This window comes from Octopus sinensis, linkage group LG1 (genome assembly GCF_006345805.1).
Source record: "Octopus sinensis linkage group LG1, ASM634580v1, whole genome shotgun sequence".
Classification (NCBI taxonomy): domain Eukaryota; kingdom Metazoa; phylum Mollusca; class Cephalopoda; order Octopoda; family Octopodidae; genus Octopus; species Octopus sinensis.
The window spans coordinates 154,756,722-154,773,914 of record NC_042997.1 but is presented as its reverse complement, the minus strand read 5'-3'; positions in this window follow the sequence as shown (position 1 = coordinate 154,773,914).

Sequence of the window (17,193 nt, the reverse complement as noted above, 5' to 3'; positions counted from 1 at the left end):
TCGACTTTGATTTTGGTCCTGCGGAGGTCGATAAAATAAATACCAGATTACTATTGGAAGTCGATGTAATCGTCTCACCTCCTTCTCCGGAATTGATAGCGTGCTGCCAAAATTTGAAACTAATTTTTTTTTTAATTAATTAGGACACACACACACACACACGTATATATAAGGGAAAAAGTATTAGCTGAGCCTAAGATATTCCTACCGACTCCAGAAATGTCATTTGCAGTGAGATTTGCGTTCACAACTGCCACGCACATCTCTTTCATTCTCATTACAAGTTGTGTCAAATCCGGTTTCTGATTTAAAATGTCCTGTATTACACATCAAAGTATATTAAGAGGCACTACACACTCTCACCACTATGAAGGGTTGAGCAATTGTGTGTTTATGTACTTATTACACAAATTTCACTTTTTAAATAACTCCTCTGATTTTCAGAAATAATTAAACCTACTGCACAGAAATAAGGAACATATCAGCACAGCTGCCCTTGCCCCCATCTAAATATTAGGTAATTTTTCCCTTCCTCTTTCCTATAGAGGAGGGAGAAATAGACATTTGCATTCATATAATTCTGCTCTTTTAGCCATAGTGTATGACAAGTTCTAAATGCTTCAAATTGTCTCTAAAACCAACACGAAAACGCCATTTAAGCGTCCAGATCAAAATAGTAATTTAATGTGTATTTAAAAAAAATAATTATCCATTATTTTCTCAATAGATGCGTTTTCACAGATTCTTACAAACTTGCAATTGGTTCGTGCTCCCGAGTAAAAATAATACCTTACCTCTTGGTTCATTTCTTTGTATTCAATTATAATTCCAGTCACACCCAGGATACATTATAGCAGTGTTTTTCGCAGGAGGAAAATGGGCCCCGAGTTATTGTGAGGATTAAAAAGAGGGTGAACAAAATGTTATGTTTAAAGGAACTTAAGGTCCTCTGAAACATTTAAAACTGACTTTCCAAGACCTTAGTTTTGAGGAAGCTCGTGGTGTGCTCAAGCTGTTTCTTGAGAATGTGAACATGATAAAGCCTCTTGCTTCAAACTGCTCAAATCATATTTTTCTGTATTACATCACTGATGTCATTTAATCCTCTATATGAAAAAGTATATATTTATATTTTATTTTATATTTAAATAAATTCAGACATGACTTCCTTTGTTCATATGTGAAATGTATTGAATGCATTATTCTATTTTCTTTCTTTTGTGTCTTATAATGGGGTAATGATTTGCTTAATTGGCACTTTCCTTTGGCTTGCATTTCTCATTGGCATTTTTATATTATCTAATTTCTGTCAATGTATAAAATTACATATTTGCTATAGTATAAACATTTTTATTTCAAAACAAAGAAACGAAGAAAAATCGTCAGCTAAGAACAGTGGCATGGAACTGAAGTATCATGCAAAAAGTCTTTTTAAATAGACATTATACACCTGTATTGAGTACTTTTTCATTTTCTGTTGACAAACTGAAATGATCGAATGTATATGCACATGTGTGTGGTTTGTCAAACTACACTTAGGAATGCATAACTGTGAAGGAGTGTTTGAATTGATGTGTATTTTCATATATATTTTCATATGAAAGGATTCAATGTGTATTGTCAAAGCAATTTGTATATTTCTGGGCAAGTGAATTGTCAGAATCTTTGGTGTACTCGACAGAACACTTGATGGTATTTATTCCAACTTTTTTACGTCCCGAGTTCGAATCACGCTGAAGTCAACTTTGCTTTTCATTCTATCGGCGTAAATAAAAAAAAAAGTACCAATCGAAGGTAGCGAAGTAGTAGAACTGTAAGAACGTCGGATTGGCTGCCTTAAGGTATTTGTTCCAGAAATTTATACTTTGAGTTCAAATCTCGGATTACCTTACTTTGGGTGGCAGACTTAACGTCACTATCCGGCACCTTGAGTTACAAAAATATTTGTAATTCCCTATCGATTCGATTTTTTTAATATCATTTATTTCAAATTTAATGAGAGAAATTTCAGAGCCTCTAACAAAGCATATAACTATGTCATTGACAAGCTACAATCTCACAACTCTTCAAGTAAAATATCGATATCATATCCATTTGATCGTTGTAATTTTTCTAAATTCTCAGCGAAATTATATTTTCAGTGAATGTAATATTCCTTTGGCAAAACACAGAAGAAAAAGACAAAAAAAAAAAGAAAGAAACAGAAAATGACAAAAATGAAAAATTTAAGACAACGCAAATTTATTCGAAGATCTTAAATATAGAATATACAATTTATTCTATATTTAAAGTATCGATAATTTCTCTTCAGAAAATTACAGCCTGTAAAACTATTTTGCTTAAAAATGAAAGAAATTTAATATAAAGAAAAAGTATATATTTATATTTTATTTTATATTTAAATAAATTCAGACATGGCTTCCTTTGTTCATATGTGAAATGTATCGAATGCACGATTCTATTTTCTTTCTTTTGTGTCTTATAATGGGGTAATGATTTGTTTTGTAAGATAACATAAACTACAGTGATGAATCAAATATTTAACTGGTTACATATTCTTGGCGCTGCTGAGTTGAAGATTGTTAAATTGGGTTGGAGAGCATTTAATTACGGTTCAGAAGGTCGGAATCGAAAAACTATTAAGAAGCAAATGAGAAGAGAATAAAAGGAAATTGTTACTAATGATGAATGAGTTAAGTTGGTAAAAAAAAGACAAAATAAAATGTAGGAAAGAGAACTGAGAGACTTGGAAAGTAGAAATAGAAAATGAGGCAAGATTATAACAAAGAACAAAAATAAAAGATGGTTAACTAAATTGAGGTTTGTAACCTAAAGAGATACGGCGAGAAAGATAGACAAAAAGTATAATTTATTGTTAGTCCATTGCACAAACTTAGAGTTGTGATCATTGTTAGCGTTTAGTCCCTGGTCAGTGAAACATATGACAACGGAATGGTCACAGCACGAATCCAGCATTGAACCCTACCATCATAAAAAAATACATTCGTTATTTGATGTGACTTTCCATTTGTGAGAATTACACACACACACACACACACACACTATATATATATATATATACATATATACATACATAAATACATACATAAATACATACACACACACACGCACACGCACACACACACGCACACACACACACACACACACACACCACACACACACACACACACACACACACACACACACACATATATATATATATATATATACGCATATAATTAGTTTTGTTTTGACAGATCAATGATGTATACTTTTCGGGGAGTTTATTCTTCTACAATGTATTTTAGAGATCTATAAGAATTTATCGGTACAAACTAGACGTACCAAAATGTGAAAATTCATAATTAAATCTAATGCTAACCAACATTATTAGTCGGTATCCATAGCATTAGACATAGCTAGTAAAATAAAGTTGCGGATCAATGCCTACCCAAGCTCGGAAATATCACTTGAAGATGACGAAACGTTGTGTTATCGTCGCATCCACGATGAGGAAATAGTTCAACAAACATGAGAGTGTAGTTGTTTCCCAGTATACAGAAAGGATTATATACAGAAATAGTTTCCCGTAACGTAAGTATTTTGCCTTAGGGTTTTATAGTGGTGTGATATGGTATCAGCCATATTTCCTATACTTTATAAGAAGAAAAACAGATGAAACCAGAATCCGAATGAAGTCATAAACTTACTATTTTTGCTGTTATTTTTTATAGCATTTACCCGTAAAGAAAGTATAGAAGGGCAAATTAAATATGCCAGAAAAGTTGATGTAAAATGGCTAAGATGATAAAGATATATGAAAATAATGTAAGAGAATAAAAGAAGATGAGAGTAGAATCAACATGGAAAGAAAATTACAAATTATAAAATAAATACGGGGCTTGGAGAAATATTTTGGAAATTTTCAGGTTACAGAAGATGCAGTACCGATCAGTTTTTCAGTCCAGCGAAATTTATAAAATAGTTCGTTAACTACATGGGAGTAGATTAATTTTGATTGTTTACATGTATGCAACCATATCTATCTATCTATCTATCTATCTATCTATCTATCTATCTATCTATCTATCTATCTATCTATCTATCTATCTATCTATCTATCTATCTATCTATCTATCTATCTATCTATCTATCTATCTATCTACCTGTCTATCAATCTATCTGTCTGTCTGCCTGTCTGACTTCTCTCTCTCTATCTCTCTATATACATGCATATGTGTGTATTATAGATTTATGCACAAACATACGCATACTTAATGAACTTGATTACCTGTTTCTTTACTACCCACAAGGGGCTAAACACAGAGAGGACAAACAAGGACAGAAAAACGGATTAAGTCGATTATATCGACCCCAGTGCGCAACTGGTGCTTATTTAATCGACCCCGAAAGGATGAAAGGCAAAGTCGACTTCGGCGGAATTTGAACTCAGAACGTAACGGCAGACGAAATACCGCTAAGCATTTCGCCCGGCGTGCTAACGTTTCTGCCAGATCGCCGCCTTACTAAATAATAATCTCGCGAGCTACTCCAGGAGCAACCGAACTCAGAATTATAGATAACCTACAACGCTAAGACTGTTGCCAAAGTAGCTCGCTAATGAACTTGATTACCGAGGAAGTAGATATGTAGAAGTTGAGACTGGGCCTTAAAAGATGAAGTATCAAATGTTCAGAATAAAGATGAAAATAAATGAATAAGGCCTAATGATGTAACAGCAACATTATATTGGTATGATGATGCAATGGATAGTCTTGAAGTTAAAAAATAATACACAAGAGACATTAAACACTCAGCAATGCTTGTAACGTAAGTACGAAGCCTTTCATTTGATGGAAGGATACATCGATCTCATTACTTGACTGGTACATTATATTCTCTGCGGAAGGATGAAAGTTTTAGATGATCTCGTATAAAGTAATATTGATTAATTAATACGCTTGATGTTATAAATGTATTCACAAACTGTATTAATTAATTACAAAACGAACCGCTGACAGAGTGCGTATGAGGTCATTTCACCTCATTTGACCTCTCAGAAATAGCAGACAATGTTTCTCAGATCGTACTCTGTAGTTTAAGATAGTCCTATGCGTGAATAAAGAATGATTTGGTCGTGAATATAGCACATTTGAGCATACGTTTGAACAACAACAAATTGCAAGAGCTATTAAAAAAATTATTTGTAGTCGCTCGACTTGCAAGAAATGATTGGTAAATATTTTATCAACTCCTGAAAGGATGAAAAGCAATACTGACCAACGAGATCGTCATCTCAGCATATAAAGCGGTTTTAGTAAACATCACAATAAATTTTGTACGGTTCGTCATTTTCTTAAAATATTGTTCTCCCGGTTCACTTCCATTTCCACCCCGAAGTCTGAAGTCGTTGAATAATTCAGTTTGTTGCTTTTACTCTTCTGAATGATCTGGGTATTATTTTACTCGTATGTTTGCTATCAGTTGGAGCCTTTTTATTAAAGTAAGTGTTGACCGTCTTCACTGTTATTACGTTTTAGGATAGCTAATATTTGTCTAAAATCGCTACAAAATCATAACTCTTCCACCAAAAGGGATATATATGTTCAAGATATGCACAATTTACTTAAAACCCCAATACATTCGACACCTGATATATCGTCAGATATAGTCTTCGCTAACTCGGGTCTATCCGTTAATGTTTAGCCCGGATACGACTAATGTGTAATTGTTTTGTAATTCAAATTCACGTAAAATTAATAACACAATCAGGGTTTCCTAACTTTTGTACAATTGTCATGGCGTCTTGATCTAGATATATATGTTCAATAGTATGATTATTCTGCTACGATTGTCAATTCAAATGAAGTCCATGTGATCATAAATGGTTTGATAGGAATCAATTATAGTTTTTTTTCCTTTTCATTCACTATCATCTAACGCAACTCTAATCAATTATATTCTCAGTAATCAACTTATTTGATTGACATAGCTGAAATCATTTTCACGTACCGTAAGCTTAGATTTGTCGTAATACATTTGTATAATTTTCATGTTTTTTTTCTGCGATATTTTATCAATGTGTCCATCTGATATCAACAAATGGAAATAGCAATGGTAACTACAGTGGGTCGTAATTTGGATAAATTACTTTGATTGCTTGAGGTAGATTCCGATAAATCGTTCTGGTTGTACGCGCTCAAGTTAGTTTCTGTAATAATTAACAGAAATTTTACTGTGGGATACTTGCCTCTTCCGATACTAAATTTGGTAACCTGTTTATTTTCTGAAATAACCATTGAAAATCATTGATTAGGAACAAAATCAAAGTATTTATCCTGCAGTAGAACTTCAAACTCGCTATTCTGTTACACCATTTTTGCTCATTATACTTAATATTTGCATCCGCCAATCCAGTTAATATTATGTATCATGAAGATTTATTTGAAAAGTTCCTTGATTTTCTAAGCATACGAAACAGGCGGGGTGGGGTGGTGGACGACTAATCGATAAAACAGTCGACGACGGAAGTTATGGTTACACGTAGCTTTTCTATTTGAATTGTCGTCTTTAGTGCTCCTCCTGGTCACGAGAAAGTTGAAGCCGAGTTGTAAGCCCTTGTCTCAGATCTGAAGTTACGTTAAAGTTACAAGTTCTTTAAATTCTTGGATTAGTTATACAGCAGGTGGTGTTAAACAATTGCGTATTAACACAATACTAATTGAACTTCAGGTTTATCTTTGGCCTACTGGAAAACCTTTGGCCATATATTTGCACCATATTATAAAATATTTAGAATTTATCATTCAATCAAAGTTTCATTTCAGTTTTTCTTCGAATTCCTCAACTGTTTGTTTTGAAATAGTTTCCATATCCATCCTTGTTCTAATTAAATTAGCCACTGCACCCCCATTCTAAGATGTGTCCGAGATGCATGCAGAAAAGTTCACATTTTTTCGAGGCACTCTTCTGTTTTTTTTTTCGCTGTAATGTTTCATCTGCAATTTCACGTGCTCGTATATTAGCCATTGATATTCTGTTATTATCTTGTCATTGTATTGTCTGCCATGCGTTTTCAGGGTATGCTGGATTCGTTGTCTTTCATACAACGGTGTTTGGCTTCGTTGTATAATCACGTTCTGCATTTTGTTATTCGTTTTGTTCTACACCGAAATTGTAGAAGTAACATATTATTTCGTTAAAAGCATGATACACTGAGAAATGGAAGTTTATCCAACACGCATGTAACATAAAAGTATATTAAGTTCCTTCAATATTTAAAATTGAATATTAGTAATTGAATTTAATTTTTCATGAACAAATGATTATGAAATTGCATATAATTCATATAATTATGAACGTATGCCAATATACATATACATACATATATACTTGTGCCTATTCATATATACATATGCATATACTGTTACAGACACACACATACACATATATATATAATATGTATTCGCTGAATAAAATGAATTCATTGCAAAATGTATGGAACGTACAAAGAATGGCTTTCAAACGATACCTTAATGAAAGCATTTCAAATCTGAAGAAAACAATTTCGCATTTTGTAATACTAATTAGAGTTAATAGAATTATATATACGAAGCATATCATGACTAGCGCTCTACATATCTACCTATTACAGATTAAAATTAAATTAACATATAGAACATACTCGCTCATATATATATGTGTGTGTGTATGTGTGCGTGTGTGTGTCTAGGCGCAATGGCCCAGTGGTTAGGGCAGCGGATTCGCGGCCGTAGGATCGCGGTTTCGATTTCCAGACAGGGTGTTGTGAGTGTTTATTGAGCGAAAACACCTAAAGCTCCACGAGGCTCCGGCAGGGGCTAGTGGCGAACCCTGCTGTACTCTTTCAACACAATTTTCTTTCACTCTTTCTTCCTGTTTCTGTTGTACCTGTATTTCAATGGGCCAGCCTTGTCACATTCTGTGTCACGCTGAATCTCTCTGAGAACTACGTTAAGGGTATACGTGTCTGTGGAATGCTCAGCTACTTGCATGTTAATTTTACAAGCAGGTTATTTTAGTTGTAAAAAAGAGTTGAGTAAGAAACATAGTTTATTTGGTAGATAGATAATAAGCAGCTTTCTTTATTATAATACAAATGTGACTAATTCAGAGAAACATTACTTTCATTATTCACACATCGTCACTCTCGTAAGGCAACACTTTGTAATTTTGGTTCAAATTGTAAGTGTGAAACTATTTTCATTTTCTAATGAAACTTGGTCGTTGTAGAGAAGTGCATTTGAAATAACTATAGTTGGTTGTTGATATAACGTAGAAGATATGAAAATGAATATAAAGTTTAATTGACGTGTAATTGATTTGATTGTTCTGGTCTTGACATCAGTTGGTGAGAATAGAAGTCCTTTGACGACACCTTTTTGTTTGTAATTGGCTATCCTGTTGCAGGTCCAATGCATGGAATTTTGAAATGATACACATCTTGTCCATTCCACAGAATAGGGTTATACTGGAGAGCATCGTAAAAGAGATGTGTCTGTGAAACACGTTTAAGGTTGTTATCTCGAACACGAATGAGAATATGATTTTCATGGGGATCACCAACCGTAAGGATGGCTACTTCATTAGATGTGGGCTCATTAAAACAACGTAAACTGTTTTTTTACTATAGTTTACTATAGACATCATAACGAACGCAGAGACACACAGACACACATTCTTAAAATTGATAATATTGAAAACAGCAAAACGTACACACACGAAGTCCAAGCGAAACGAAATGTAGTCAATACAGGTACAAAACATGAAGGCGGATAGCTGGCAGAAACATTAGCACGACGGGCGTCTGTCTTTATGTTCTGAGTTTAAATTCTGCCGAGATCGACTTTGCCTTTCATCCTTTCGGGGTCGATAAATTAAGTACCAGTTGCGTACTGGGGTCGATCTAATTGACTGGTACCCTCCCACAAAATTTCTGGCCTTGTGTATATTTCGCCCATATGTACGTGTATATGAAAGAGTATGTGTGTGTGAGAGATAGAGAGAGGGAGCGAGTGAGTGCCACTTACACATACATGCTAAAAAAAATGGAAAGTCACCAATTTAGCAAAAGTTACTAAATGTAGTCAATATAGGTGCAAAACATACTTTCTGTAGCATAGTTATGCTATAGAAAAAAGTTAGTGTGCGTCACCAATGTAAGAAAGTACAGAAAGTCAACATTTATTTGGAACATGTACTAAATGTTATTAAAATTCGCGATTGAATAAATGTCATAGTGAAGAAAGTGAAAGTCCAACAAAATTCAGAAGGCATAATTCAATTTTTCATACAAAAATAATTTACTTTACAATTTTGAAACGAACGCTGAACCAAGTTTATAGAAAGGAAGATACTGTTGTGAACGTTAATTTAAAATATTAGCTGAAGGATGCATGTAACAAGATATAAATTAATTTGACATTGCTATATATTTTTAACTGTGTAACCTTAAAGGCTGTAGAATCGATACCGAGTAACACAGTAAAAAGAGTGTGCGACGTTGATACTCACAGTGATGAAGAAGCATAGGAGGAATACAAGGACTGTTAAAAAAAATCTTCAAACTGGTTAGAAGGAGTGGAATAATATTTCTGTAATTTTATTGAAAGAGTCGCTGAAGCTTTCTTCTTCGCCAAGTTTCCGAACTTGTTATGATAAGCAGAATAACATTTTTTTCTCCAGATACATTTGCTAGTATTGTGAGTGGTGTTAAATGAGCCAAATATTCATGTTGTTAGTACTTGAAAGTAAACTTTCAATATCGACGCGTTTCACTTTTGGCGGGGTGGGAGTCACATACATAAACTAAGACACACATACACATTAATGCACATCTGAAGCCTATCTCTCTCCCTGTGAGTGTCTGTCTCTGTCTTTAGATGTGTGTGTGTCAGTCGTCACAAAAATATATGTATACTGATAGATACATACACCATCACACACATTTATCGGTCTAACATATGTAACGAATGCATGAACACAGTCATATAAAAAATGTGACGTCATCGTCGTTGTGGTGGTGATATAAAATTTCGTTTGCGATAGGAGACTAAAAGAAAAATAATCATTTAAAATTTTTGTAATGTAAATATGTGAATGAAAATATAGTTCAGTTGGTAGCCAAAAGCTTACTGAATCTTTTGATAACCCATACGTCAAAATCGGCAACTCGCTTTTGCAATAGATAAGGAACATACACACACACACATCTGCACTGATATATATATATATATATATATATATATATATATATTATATATATATATACATTTGCACATACATGCACACAAGCAAGTACACACGCATTTGTACCAAATAAAGTACGAGTGATTTATACTGCATTATTGATGGATGAATAATTTCTTTTAACGTACAAGTACTGTTAGTCTGTTGGTTTCATGCGAATCTATTCGCAATTATTCAGTAACAGTTTTCATGCCACAATGGCAATTCAGCCACCTTGTTAGACGATAGCAGAAACGAAACGAAATATCGTACGTTCATTATTGATAAAAAGACATGAGGGCTAGTTAAGTGAATAGGGTAAAGCAATCATCTGGTGTTTGTAGGGTAGTATATCGGTCTTCAGTGTTGACATTTTGACAACGTTAATATACGATCCAGTGTATTGTATGAGCGAGTGTAAAAACATTGCTAGATGATTCCTCACATTAATCGATAATTAGTTTCTACAGCCACAAACATGTCACAATATTCAGTAGAAACACTGTTGACGTTAGCTATAGGTGCTTTCCTAACATAGGTTCAAATAAAACAATTCACCTAACTAGTTACTGACGCTTACAAAGACTATGTAAAGACAGTAAATTCGATAATTGTACTCTGAATTAGAAATGCCTTGAAAAGGAAATAATATACAGAGCTGTCGACCATATTGTAGATTGCGCAATAAAGATGAACAGAAGACTGATATAGGTAAGGAAAGTTTCGCCATTTGTGTTTCTGACTGTTTGCATGAGTGCATGTACGCGTACATATATACATACAGAGCTATCATCATAGGTGCATTAGGATATGTACCAACAAATTTACACAAAAACCTAAAAATACTGGGTTTCATGGAAAAAGAGCTGAAGAATCTGACGGGGATTCTCCAAATTGAATCTATTTGTAGTACGGTAAAGATTTGTAAGATATTTCAGAAACTCTTCATGTGAGATTCTTATGTGAATAGAAGCACATCAACAGTTCAAATCAACCACATATTTACAAATGAAGTCTTGTTTTGTTAGCAACACCGGCTTGGACTCTCTCAAGAAGAACTTAAACTCAAAGAAAGAACATACATACAAACATAATACATACATACATGCATACATACATACATACATACATACATACATACATACATACATACATATATATATCTATCTTTTAATGTTTATTTGCTATATGTGTATATGTATGCATATATATGCATATATACATACACACATATATATGTATGTCCTTATGCATATATCGGTGTATGTACATATGCATATGTGCATACGTATTATAACTAGGTGTATGTATGTATATATGTATAAATAGTTATGAATATATGTTTATGTATGCATATAATATATATATATATATCTATTTTTGTTTGTCTGTCTCTGTCTGTCTGTCTGTCTGTCTGTCTGTCTGTCTATCTATCTATCTATCTATCTATCTATCTATCTATCTCTATATATATATGTATGTATATATATATATATCTATCTATATCTATCTATATATATATATATATATCTATATATATATATATATATATATATATATATATATATATATATATATATATAACCGAGACTAATTAAAAATAATTACTTAAGGAATGACATTTTCTAAGAGAGGCTCCGTAACAACTGTTAACGCTGACATTTCTCTATAGTGTTTAATACCGTTAACAAACAACAACACACCACTTGTGTATGCCGATAGTGTATTTGTAAACCACCTATCCAGACTCGCCGTAACACTATTCCTACTTACTCTCTTATGTGTGTTATGATAACTATGTCAAGATAATGGTCTTTTTCCGTGACTGATAAACTTTATGGACACCATTGATGATGAGTATCTATCTATCTATCTATCTATCTATCTATCTATCTATCTATCTATCTATCTATCTATCTATCTATCTATCTATCTATCTATCTATCTGTATGTACATATTAAGTGTGCATGTACGCATGTGTTATATAACGTCTATTCTGTAACATGTCTATTATATAACATCTCCCTCTCTCTTTATATATATATAGTCTGTAAAAACAAATCCGAAAAAAGAAGCACACTCTGTCGTCAGATCCCAAAACCTCGTCTAGGCCCAACAAGTTTTGAGATCTGACAATACGCCAGAAAACTAAAACCTTTATGGACGTATCGTCAGATCCCATAAACCCCTTGGCCCATAACTTCTAAAAAAATGAAAGGAGAATACTTCACTACTCAAAGGTAACAATTAGGGATTATCTCCCTTTGCTATTGGCTATCGACTACCGGCGGTGCCGCAGTCTTGTGGGCTCCAAAAGGCTAGCATGATTCCCCTGAAATGTAAACACGGCCCGAAAATCTCCGTTCTGGAGTTAGCAATGTTCCTTGGTTCGAGTGAGTCCTTTAGGATTCTCGCGCATTCAGGTATGCATAACTTGCAACGCTTCCTTCCGTGATGTAGGGGCTTGGGCTCGCGATGATTTTCCATGAGATCGAGTATGGAGCCTTATCGTTTCATAGTTGCCAGACGTGGCTGGCCAGTGTTGCTAGGTATCTCTTTTCCGGAACTCTGAAGGGGGACCTGTGGTTGGAGAAACGTTGCTTGAAAAAGTTCCTGGAACATCCAATGTATCTCTATGTGCGTGTGTTGTCGGTGCTGTACTTGGTGTTCTGGTTGCCGCCGACATACGTGCATATATATATATATATATATATATATATATATATGTATATATATATATATATATATATATATATATATATATATATATATATATATATACTACATATGTGGAAAATTAGTTTGTGGCGTTGTTATCTAACCCCTCCTGCATCGTTTTATTGATTTTGATGAAATTTGACACACGAGTAGAACTCATATCTGGAAACTTCGAGACATACTTAGATTGTTGAGAAAATCGATAATACGGCTCCTGGAAGGGACCTTTATATCCACCTTATATAACTAATTTTTTTAAACACCCAAAGGAAATAAGCCATATTACCTGCACAATATTTTTTTGAACAACCTATTTCATTGCTTATGTTCGATTACTTTAGATATTGATTTTTTTGTGTGTGTCCAATTTCTAATCTTTGCAGAGAATATAATTTTTTAAACTTTATTTGACATGTGAGAAGAACTCATGTCTGGAAACCTCGTGACACATAGATTGTTGAAAAGAATCGATAATAGGGGCCATCCAATGGATCCTCTTATCTACTACATATTACTAATACTTTATTTAAACAACCCACGGGAAATAACCCATAGCACCTGCAGGTTTTAGCGATGCGATCAATATTTGATTCTCACGATCAGCCGACCTAATTCTGCATGTCACTACTCACAGTTTTGAACTGCTAAACATTATTATTGCACTTCCTTAATTTGAATCTCTTCATTCATACATTTCTATTCATACATACTTTTTTGACTGCCCCATTACTTCAATAATTCTGCATTTTTACAGTTACCCTTTCTCCATGAGAGTAGATAATTTTTTTCCACAACGTATTTGCAGTGGCTTCATGCAGGCATAACATGAATTTGGTCCTCGGTTGTCAAGTTTCACTTAACACTTCAACAGCGCTTTTCTCACAGTAAAGTAATATTTTTTCTGTGAACGACAACCTCTCTCGGCAATCTCCTAAAACCTCTCTAGACAACTTCCGACAATCTTTTTCACCAGCCTCCGGAAACCTCTGTCGCCAACTTTCAACAATCTTTTCCTTCTCCAGCGCACAGTATTTGTACTTTTTCGTGACTGAAAATACACCTTTTATGGCAGTTATAAGGAAATTGCTTTCTTATATCAGAATAATAAGGTGTTTTAATAGAGCATCTTTACCACCGGGAATTACCAGGTACACCAGCTAGTATACATATATATGTGTGTGTATGTATGTATATATATATACACATTCATACATATATATATATGTATCTACATATACATGCATATATATGGCTTACTGGTTATAGTGTTGCACTCACGCTCACGAGACCGTGATTTTAATTCCTAGATCGGGTGGTGCGTTGTGTTCTTGAGCAAACCACTTCATCTCACGTTCATCTCACTTCGACACTTGACGCGTGATACAACGTCGATTTGGCAGAGGTAGTGAGTTAATGTGCGGCACATACATTTGATCACTACGAACAAATCATTTGTGCAAGTCGTTCGGCAAAAGCTGAACGCTCATACGTCGTCTTTGACGAGAGAGTCCATCATATATGAACCCTCAACACGTGGAACAAATAACACAAGGCATCCACTCCGACATTTTTACAGTTCTGTTAATTAACTGCTTTGAGTTAGCATATTTTTATCGGTAATGAAAGCATGACTGGCAAAGTAGACCTCGGTCTATTTAAACTTAGAGCGCAGAAAGTCGGAATAGATATCACGAGGCTCTAATGTTTCTGCCAGTTGGCCGCATACACGACTAAATTCAACTATAACAACTCCAAACAACCAATCTTGTTCAAATCACAGCCTCCTATCATAAATGTGGAACAGTATGTTGCACAATGTAGTTATAGATGCACAACATCTGAAATTAAGATAGAATTAGCAGGAATGGGACGTCAATAATCTTAAATTTTTCAGCCAAGATCTACGTACCTGAGTGTCAATGTCAATAACAACTATTTGATTGAAAGTGACAGTTCAGTGAACTTGTTACGGTTATCTCTACAGATTTTCCATACAAATTATAACCAGCACTGATTTTGTTATGACATTTCGTATCCGAGACGTCAGATGTCAAACAACAATGAGATCGAAGACGAAAAGTGGGTAATGAGCGTATATGCGATATTTCGGGGAATTTTTTGCTCCTGCACCCTCACCCGTCCAACCCATTAATCACCTACGAACTCATTGCTTAAATAGCCACTACATATAGTGGTGTAACATTATTGGATATACCAATTCACACATTAAACACATTCCTGGAAGTTGGTATGTAGATATTAATGACTTTTAGGGACACGTTATGCAACTGTAATATACTACAAAATACATGAAGAGTCCGTTACCCATTTTCCATCTTCGATCTCTGTTTGTTTGCATCAGACGTCTTGGATACGAAATGTCATAATAAAATCAGTGCTGGCTATAACTTCTATGGAAAATCTGAAGAGATGACATTAATACAGGATTTAAGAGCACTGCTAACACAATAGACCACTGTATTGACTTATAAAAACGTTTAATAGTTTAATATAGTTTGCAGTATGTTATATTTTCCGTCTTTGATCATCCCGTATTTTTGTATATCCCGGACAATATTGATGAGTATGTCGTTCCTGTTTTTGATATTTTTTTATTGAAACAAGTAGTAGACCACGCGATCCCATCTAACTCGAAATATTGCTTTCAAATTTTGGCCCAAGGCCAGCAATGTCAAGGGAAGGGGTAAGTCGATCTCAACGACCCCAGTGCTCAATTGGTCCTTATTTTATCGACCACGAAAGGATGAAAGGCAAAGTCGACCTCGGCAGAATTTGAACTCAGAACGTAAGACAGACAAAATACCGATAAGTATTTTGCCCGGCGTGTTAGCTATTCTGCCAGCTCACAATGGCGTAATATTCTCTTCTACTATAGGCATAAGGCCTAAAATTTTGGACTCCAGTGTCCAACTGGTACTTATTTCATCGACCTCGAAAGGATGAAAAGCAAAGTCGACTTCGGCGGAATTTGAAGTCAGAACATAAAGACGGACGAAATACCGATAAATACTTTCCCCCGTATACTAACGATTCTGCTAGCTCGCCGCGTTAAAATGATGTAAGCTGAGCAAATCTTTAACATGGAAGAATTTCAAAACAGCAATGGTTGTAATATCAGAAAATATATATCATTAACCGAATGTTGACTAATCAATATCGTACTTTTGTCTGTGTATTTTGAATACATGACGAAGCTGCGGCATTCTAGTCACGTCATAATTTAGTGGTGTTTGACTTGTAGGTGTTAACGAAGAATTTATACACATCTAGTTGTTATATGGCTATCAAGTCATGAATAAATATCTCATGACGATGAATTAAAAACAAACAAAAAGAAAGAGAGGGGGAGTAGGTAGAAGGGGAGTAGAGAGAAGGGGAGTAGAGAGAGGGAGAGTAGAAAGAGAGGAGTAGTGGGAGAGGGGAGGGAAAAGAGGGGGAAAAGAAGAAACAGAGTAAGAGGAATAGAATAAGAAATAAACAAATAGAAAGATGGAAAAAAAGAAAGAGAGGGAGATGGAGGCAAAGATGAAGTAAAACTAAATGGTAATAAAAAAAGAAAGTATATAAGGATAAATAGACAGCAAAGAAAAAAGGGGTACAGAAACAAGACGAGAGAGAGAGATAGAGAAAGATATATATATAGAGAGAGATAGAGAGAAAGAAAGAGGGAGAGAGAGAGAAAGAGAGAGAGAAAAAGAGAGAGAAAGAGAGAGAGAGAAATAAGAGAGGAAGAGGAGAAGAATGTATGTTTGTTAGTAGCTACAGGAAATAATACTGATTCGGTCATTAAGATTCGTAACAAGCAAGCCTGTCTCGAGACCACAACGTACTTGCTTGACCAGTTGTAAACAGTAGCTAAACCTTTCAAGTCAAATCCTACCGTTGGATTAATTTTTGGTGAATAGTTAGAGTGCAATGTTGATCAAATGGAAGATAAGCGTATCCGTTAATTATTAACTGGTCTGTTGCTAGAAGTGTTTTTTATATCCCCTGCAGAAAACGGTAACTCGACAACGAAATCGGTTTTTGTTATTTGATCTTCAAGACATGGAAACTAATTAATTTTTGATACCCAAGAGATACCCTCATAAATCTTCAACTTAATACTGAAACAAAGTGATATAAAAGCAGTAAAGAAAGCTAGTATAGCGGTCATCACCATCATCCCGAATTAACCTTCGGGAACA